The sequence below is a fragment of the Vespa crabro genome, chromosome 16, assembly GCF_910589235.1.
Source record: "Vespa crabro chromosome 16, iyVesCrab1.2, whole genome shotgun sequence".
Classification (NCBI taxonomy): Eukaryota; Metazoa; Arthropoda; class Insecta; order Hymenoptera; family Vespidae; genus Vespa; species Vespa crabro.
The window spans coordinates 1,909,423-1,918,375 of NC_060970.1; the positions used below are offsets into that span (position 1 = coordinate 1,909,423).

At 27.1% G+C, this 8,953-nt stretch overlaps 1 pseudogene; it reads right to left on the reverse strand.

Annotated features, from left to right (window-relative positions):
* Positions 1-3,948: 3,948 nt before the first annotated feature.
* On the reverse strand, positions 3,949-7,124 carry LOC124429787 (annotated as a pseudogene).
* Positions 7,125-8,953: the final 1,829 nt, after the last annotated feature.

The window sequence follows — 8,953 nt, forward strand, 5'->3', positions numbered from 1 at the left end:
GCGGACGGAAGAGTACATGTGTCTCTTCTCTGTACGAAATCGCGGGTAGCACCAGTTAAAGCCTTAACCATGCCGAGACTCTAGTTGAGCGCCGCGCTTTTACTTGTACGATTACACAAAGTAGTGCAAAAGGTGTTGCCAATCATGCACATTACAAAAAGTATCTTCTGGTCGGACTTGATTGACACTTCTCCTCAAGTGCTTAAAGTTCTGTCCTGGATTGACACTTCTCCTCATGTGCTCAAAACCTTTGTGACAAACAGATTTGCAGAAATTAGAAGCATAGAAGTGACGCCAAGTGGGTCTATATAGCGCAGACAACAAGAACGAGACGGGAGATATTTTTCCGTGCAAATCGACTGCCATCGCCGGTCCGGTGCGAAACGTGCATCTAAAATCGCTTTCGTAGTAGCGCCCATACGACGCAATACAAAACAAATAGTATTATTTCATTGTTTGGACATTATAAGGAATGATAAGATAGAAAAAGAATTACCGCTTTCAATCAGGATGAATAGAAGAAAGCTTACGATTTTTTATCACGAGTACCTTCTGCCTGAAATCATTTATTCCTGTAAAGCTTGTATTCTTCCAACGAGTATTTTAAAAATACAATGTACTTATAAAAGTTTATCATAGATATCCAAATAGTAACATGTCACCATTGATTTTTTTATTAAAAAGTAGAATGTATATATATTGTACATAATATTCAAATATGTTTTTATTACTATTATTATGTTACACTGTCATTTGATGTAATAATAATAGTACTACTTGTAGTACATGGATTAGTTCTATCGGGGTAAACCAGTTAAAAAAAGCGCTAAGAGTTTTACCTCATAATAATATTTTGATTTCTGTACTAATATTTAATATTTAAATATTCACTAATTATTATTTTTTACAAAATGTTGGATAAAATCTTGTTTTTGTATCGTATATTTATATACTACTTATTATAAGTATTATTCTAATTATATTTATTATTATTTATGTATTTATCGTAAAATTTATGTGAGTCGTTTCTAGTACGACCCTATCAAAGAAGGATATTTATATATATCAAACCAATCGTCGAAATACTTCGAACGAAAGAAAAGGAACAGCTTTAAAAAAATTCTCTCCCTGTGTGTTTGCAAAAATTTACACATTGAATTCTTAAGACCTCATTCAAAAGATAAAGTTTTTTTACATGAGATTTTCATGTACGATTTTGGAAAAATGTCATCTTCTGTGCAAAAATCATCTAGAAAAAAATAATTTGCAAAAGTAATTTTCACGCATATAGAAACTTGTTTTGAAAATCGGAAACGAGAATATCGTGTAGAAAATCTTCATCTTTCTAATGAGTTATTAATCATTACAACCAAACATAAATTACAATCAGAATTTATGGTGTAAACCATTGCAACATGGAGCATAGATTTCATGCAGATATGCTTGTTTCGCTATCCTATATCGAGAAAATAACGTATATGAATCACATCTAATTTTAACTCATCACGTTACTTCGAAAAATCAAGCAATAGAGTTTTAAAAAATTATATTTTTTAAACAAATATATAATATCACTAATTAATTACAATCAATGAAAATTATTATTTTATATAATAAAATGTTTATATAAAGATTACGTTTCTGTAGTCCTCCCGCGTGTTACTTCTTTTAGACCATTTTGGGTACAGTCTGCTATTTTTGATTTGACCATACATATTCTGTTGTTATTTCAAAATATTTTATTTAAGTATATATATATACACAATAACTATTTAATTATAATATATATTTAGAAATTCATTATTATTTCTATCGAATCCGCATAATGGTATTTACAATAAATAATATTATCACCAATTTATTATTATAATGTATTGTTTTAAACAGCAAGAACAATATGGAAAAATCAACGAAAGAGGAAGATTTACAATCCTTTTTGAAATATAATGTAAATATATCTAGTAATTTCTTCTAAATAATATAATCTAAATAATAATATCACCAATTTATTATTATAATGAATTGTTTCAGGCACATGCAAAAAAAGGTGCACGTAACCTTTGTTAAAGATGAAAAGAGTCCGAACGTCTATTCACAACGTCTATCGCACGTTTCGTTTCTTTTACGGAATACGTATTCCGTAATCCTTTATACTAGTTGTTCTGTAAAAATTATGAAACATACATTGATGTTTTATTATCAGTTTTGCGCGCCGTACTTATTACATAAACGTACATAACGATTCGAAGATTCGGGAGAAATGTCAATTTTCTTAATGCGCATTTTATTCTTTTTTTCGCATTATCACTGAAGTCATACATCTTGAACGATATTGGACAAACAACTTTGTGTTCAATCATTTCTTGCCATTATCTGGTAATTTTCAAGAATAATTTTCACACCAATACATGAAAGTCTGTTCTCTTTATTTCGTGATACAGTATGTGAATTGTTTGCAAATGCTTTTGAGAAGTAAGAAGAATTGCTTGTACCAAATAGATCACAATGACATATAGGGCTCATAAGATGTGGTACTATATCGTGGAAAGATTGTGAAAAAATATTGTTAACGTATCATGTTTATCGCAATCATGCCACTTGCGTGATTAGAGATTATTTTTGCAACGGAAATTAATTTACATTACGTGACTCATTAGTATTATAAATTCGAAAGGAACACATAACTTATCAAATAAAGATCTGAACATATATTAACACATAACGTACGAATATTTGTAAATATCTTTTTATAAGTAAATTTTTAAACATCTGTTTATATATCTTGCAATAATATTGTTAATATTTTTGTATTTATTGTATATAATTAAACTAACGTAGGTTGTACATCTACATAGATTTGATTCTATAGTCTTAAAACTAACAGATAATTCGTCGCTTCGGCAGGAAAACTCATATTTTCCAATATATATTAAATACAGCTATTAATTTCTTCAAAATAATGTAGTGCAATAACTAATTTTAAATTTTTCAGCCAGTAAGTCTTGATGATTGACGATTGATGAGAGGCCAATATCACTCGTGTCATTGATGAAATTTAATCCTATTTGTACGAGAATGTAATCGAAAGTTAGATGAAGAGAATGCACGTGATCATATAAAGCTAAGGTGGTCACTTGCCGTTATTATTTTTCATCCATAATGGTATCAGTTGAATTTATTTTAAAATGAAGTAAAAAATATTAAAATATCACAAATATAATTTGCTTTATTATAATTTAACCCTTATCACTCCAAATGTATTTTTCAGGCATTACATTGACTATTTTATTCCTTATTAAGTTTACTTTTCGATCGCTCAATTGTATCTCTAAATTCCGTATACTCTTTATTCACATCTTAGTTAATCTTTTTTTTTTATTTTATTGTAAACGCATCCATTTCACTTTAATGACAAAAAAGAAAAAAATTATTGGCTGCTAATTTGGGAAGATAAGCGAATTATAATCATAGAAAAAGTTTCAAAATCGAATATGATAATTGATTATTATCGAAATTATATTTTTCTTGGAAATGTATAAAGATTGTTTTAAAATGATTTGAAGGTTATTACTTGCATGTTATAGTCGCATTTAAAGTAACATATTCCAAACCTAATAAGCAAGCATATATTAAAAATAGTTGCCGACCGTTAGTTGCACTAAATAATCGTTGTGATAATAGTTAAAGTTTGTTGCAAGTTCTTAATGAAAAAAAACTATTTTAAATTACTACCTTTCTAAAATTGTAATTTTTCGTAAAATTTCGTAATATTTACAATATAATATATTGTAAAACCTCTGTATTACCACTTTTAAATATAAGTTATGGGAAGTGATAATACAGGACTTTCAATATAAAGATTTTAAATATAAATTATAGAAAATTGTTTATTATTAATAAAATATAAACTGTATTTACACAAAAAAAAACTATCAAAGCATAATTTTATACCTTTTACACTTTATAAATAAGTCAAGATAAATATAAAATTCTCCACAATACTTATATTGCCTATTTACACAATATAAATATAATAATAATACAAAAGATATAAATTATTTTTAATTGTCCGATTCTAATTGTGAATTTTCATTTTGAGCAGTTTCATTGGAAATTTTTTGCTAATGCTAATGCCAAGAAGTTAAGATTTGCTCTTAGATATTCCTCTTCTGAGAATACGAAGTCGAATTTTTTTTCTCGAAGCCAAATATCTTCTACTTAATACAGATTAGTTTTAATATAAATTAAGAAAACTTCTTTTCAATTTAAACTTCTCCAAAACTAATGTTATTCTACTATTTAATGTATGTTATAAAAACTACATACTCCATCTTCTTCAACCATTCGTCTTCTTCGTTTAATTCTTCTAGGCATTTTGACAATAATTTTAATCTAACTCTATTTGTCTCCTTTCTCATTTTCGAAATCTCTTCATACTTCCAAAAGTAATATTCTCCTTTCTTTGTTTGTCACAGTTCGCAAATACTGGATAATTCCCACGTTCAAAAATTCTACGGGCTAAGGTAACATTATCAACATCATCTCCGGATGGAGAATTAACTAATTCAAATTTAGCATAAGCTATCCAAACGCGTGTATTATAATGTAAGAAGATTTATAAATTAAGTTTTATATATATATATAATCATACCATGAAATCACGCTTACTTTGACATGAACATTTCGTTCTAATAATCTCTCAGATAGTTGTCTGGTATTTTCTATTTCATCCTGATATATTTCAAAATCTATATATGACTTCCATAAAAGTTCAGGCATATCCAAACTAATAATACAAATAATAAAAATATTAAACATGTTTTTGATAAAAAATAAAAATAAATGAAAAAGACAGCTTTAATTACATTTAGTAGTAATTTATAAAAATATAACTTAATTCGCCTAAGACACAGCTAATTCATAAATAGCTCTAGTACGGTCAAAGTCTCCTAATAAAGTTTCTAATTCTTTTAGAAACTTTATGGACATTACAACAATTAAATAAATATAAGTACAATAAAACATAAGGTAAATGTAACTGTAGTTTTCTTTCATTCACATTGTGCTGTTTTGAAGTGCAAATTCAAATAATTTTTCATACAGAATCCTGCATCTGTCAAATTTTCTACATTGTACCTCTAAATCATTGTAACCACGGAACAATTTGTCTTTGGGATACACATCCAATACCATACTTAGAAATAAATGAAATTAAATAGTTAAAAATACAATAATTCAATACTTATAAATAATAAATAAAATTATTATAATAATAGCATACTAATGTTTTTCTCGCTACAATAAAATTTTTTTGTTGTATTTCGAAATATGCATAACATAGCCATATCTTAGAAAATGTGAAATCTTTATGTAGAATAAGATCTAAACAGATTCTAAAAAATAAAAAAATATTATAAAATTTTATCTTTATGTAATATCTTATTTTTATACTAACTCTAGTAACTTTAATTAGGGTGAAGTGATAAACGAAAATATGTTTCTCTGTGAACAAAGAAATGAATTTTTATTTATTAATCACTACTTAACTGCTAATTAATCTTACCTGTGAACAAAGAAACGACAATTCACGTTTATTGTTCACTCTGTTAAATTTTATTTACTAATTATTACTCTCGTCTACGATCTATTTTTTACTGCCCGTTTCTCTCCCCAAATCTTAACGGCTCGATTTGTAGGTAACAAAAGATTTTATAGATAACGAAAGACAAAGGAAGGGCGGGCTATGAGACGCGCGGCAAATCTACATGAAGAAAGTATACTTTCTTTACATTTATATGCAACAATAAAGTATTATAAAGCTCTATAAAACTCTTTATATATAACAATAATTTTATATAAGATAAACTGTACCTGAAACTTGACGACATTTATCTATAACTTTCAGGTCAATTTTTTCATACAAAGCATAATTTATGTACAGATAGATATATCGTTTCCATGCTCCTATAAAAAATTTATTCAATGGAAAGGAACTTCAGTTTGACTTTAGAATTGTTAAAATGTAAATATTCATTACCTTAGTAGAAGGGACATTTGCTATAGCTCGTTCATACGCTCTTAATACATTATGATTTTCTTCAGATTTTACTAATCTCAGATAGTCAAACCAAGCATCATAGTTGGAAGAATTTTCCTTGACTTCTTGCTCATATTGATATTTTCTTTTACTGATTATTACATCTTCAATGCCTATTTAAAAATGTTATGAAATTTGTGTTATTTTTTTATAAATTTATACAAATTAATATTAATACTTGAAACTTTTTAATTCATATTTCGTATTAAATAAATATTAATCTTTATAGTATAAATTACTTACAAAATCACCATATTTCTTTTCATGTATGACATATGCATTAAATATTTTTTTTGTTCTTATTTTTGAAATATTGTCTAAAGCATACTTAGAGATTATTTTTGCTCTATCATGCTATCAAAGAAATATTAAAATTATACTTAATATAACAGAGATACTAAATATATTGTTATTTTAAAATAATACTTCTTTCTGTCCTTCTTCAAATCTTGCAAATGCTATAAATAGCTTTTCATCTAAGTTCTCATCTCCGAAAAAGTTTATAACACCTTCATAAACTTTGCGTTCTAAATTTTTTACAGAACTATATATCTCTCTATACAAATATATATCTCTACCTAGCTTATTGTATTTCTTTATATAGTAATTCATATTTAATATATGTTTACTATGCCTGTTGGTCAGGTCCCCATTCCATCCATCGCTCAAAAACTTGACGTGCTTCTATAATAAATCTCTATAAAATCAAGTTAGATAATAAAAAATAATCTCTAATTTAATATTAAATCTTACCAATAATATTTTCTAACATTTCTTCCATATATGTGTATTTGTATCAAAATTGATTTATTCTAGGTAAAATTGTGTCTGCACGATCTAATAAATTTCTGGCATAATTGATGTACTTATTGCGCATTTCTATTTCAATATAATATAGCCATAATGTAATGTTTTTATGATCAACATATAGCGCATGTTCATATACAGATTTAAAATAAATTGGACATATAAAACCTTGAAATATTTCTAATACAACTAAGACTATAAAATCTACTATTTTTTGTATTTAAAGTACCTTGCTCTCTGCATTGTTTCTGATTTTCTTCCCATCGGGCATATTTCATCCGATTCGTTATAACCATATGATTCTTATACATATTGTCGTTATAGATATTTCATTTTCCATATTGATAATCAGCCAATTTATGGGAATTTCATATTTTCTGCTTAGGTGGCTAAAAGGGAATACTTACAAATGAATTGTTCTCTATGTAAAATTATAGATAGGTTTAACAATATTGCATGAAGATTTTTTCTTTGCTTCTCTTAATATCTGTTTTACAATGATTTAAATTTTCTCGGGTGCTTTGTTTTTCACCTAAAAAAAATTTTAATTGTGAATGAATATTACAATTATAAGTTGTGTATGCTGTAATTTATAATTATAAAATAAAATATACTAATGTATAATAATTTTACCTTAGCCACTTTGGGCATTTTTTGTGACTTCGACAAGAGTCCAAGAAAGAATAAATGATTTCTTTTGTATTCCCGGCATCTATGTCATTTACTTTGTTTTCGGCTTCTTTGTTGTTTCTCACTTTGTTTGGTTAGTTTCCCACGTTAGCGTATGGTGGCGCCGAGGCGTATTAGTTATGTGTTCATAGGACGCATTACATTCACAACGAAATCGCCATAATTGCGATTATTGCGCCAAATCATTGGTTAACTATAACGTCATAATTATTTTTATAAAATAAAATAAATTACAAATTGACCCTTGGTATTACCAATACTTAAACTATTAGTTTAATTTAACGTTAACTACCTTTTGCAGTAGGTGTGTGTGATCTTAGCGACAGGTATGGGCAAGATATGAACTAGGAAACAAGAAACGGTATTTGTTGCCACCGTGCTTCTTTCGTATCGGGTTAGTTATTCCCTTCTTACGCATATATAATTGGTTTCGTTGGATTATAGTACACCGTACTAAACCCTTAAAATATTTTTGTTTATTTCATTATTACTTTTTATTAGTAAGAATTTGAGTAATCTTTTATTTTTTGGGTTTATACTTTTAACAATTTTTTTTGTATTGTACAATGATATTGTTATTTTTTTTCAGATTATGATTGCAGTTGTTTGTGCAGCCATAGATGAATCGATCTTTGTTTCGATAAAGTAAAGAAGGAATTGTAAAGTAGATTTTTTGTTAATGTTTTTCGGTTAATTTAAACTTGTTTGTGTTTTATGATGTTAAAAAACTTTTAGGAATATGTCTGTATGAATAATTTGAGTGCAAATCAGTCATAGAGTCAATATTTGTTCGAATAGAATTTTATTTTTCTTTTTTTCTACAATCAGACATATTGTATATATAAAACAAGCAATAGATATTCGCGAATTAAATTCATTGTTTGCCTCTTAATTATTAAATAATTATTACGTATTTGAGTCAGTGGACCATGGAAGATGATCAAGGACCTATTACACTTCTGTTGAAGAATATTGGTACTTAAATGTTTAAATTTAATAGCTAATATAATTCTACATTTTTTTTTTATTACGATAAATTTAATAAAAATTGTGTTTAATCCTTTTTCAGATTTGCATTGTCATTAAGTCAATGTATTAAAAATTCAATCTAATTAATTTTCCATCTACCTCGATTTATTTCATTTTGGACTTCTTACGGAACAGCTTACATAAATTTCGAGCTACAACGGGGCGAGTGTTTTGGAGCTATTGTGGATCTTAAGCAGTGAGTGAACAAATTTAAGTCCCTTCAGTATATATTATGTCGAGGATGAAAGATTCGACTTGATATGAATTACTAGTTGTAATTTTTTCTATTAATTGTTGACAAATAGCCATTAGTAATCAACTTTTTGGATT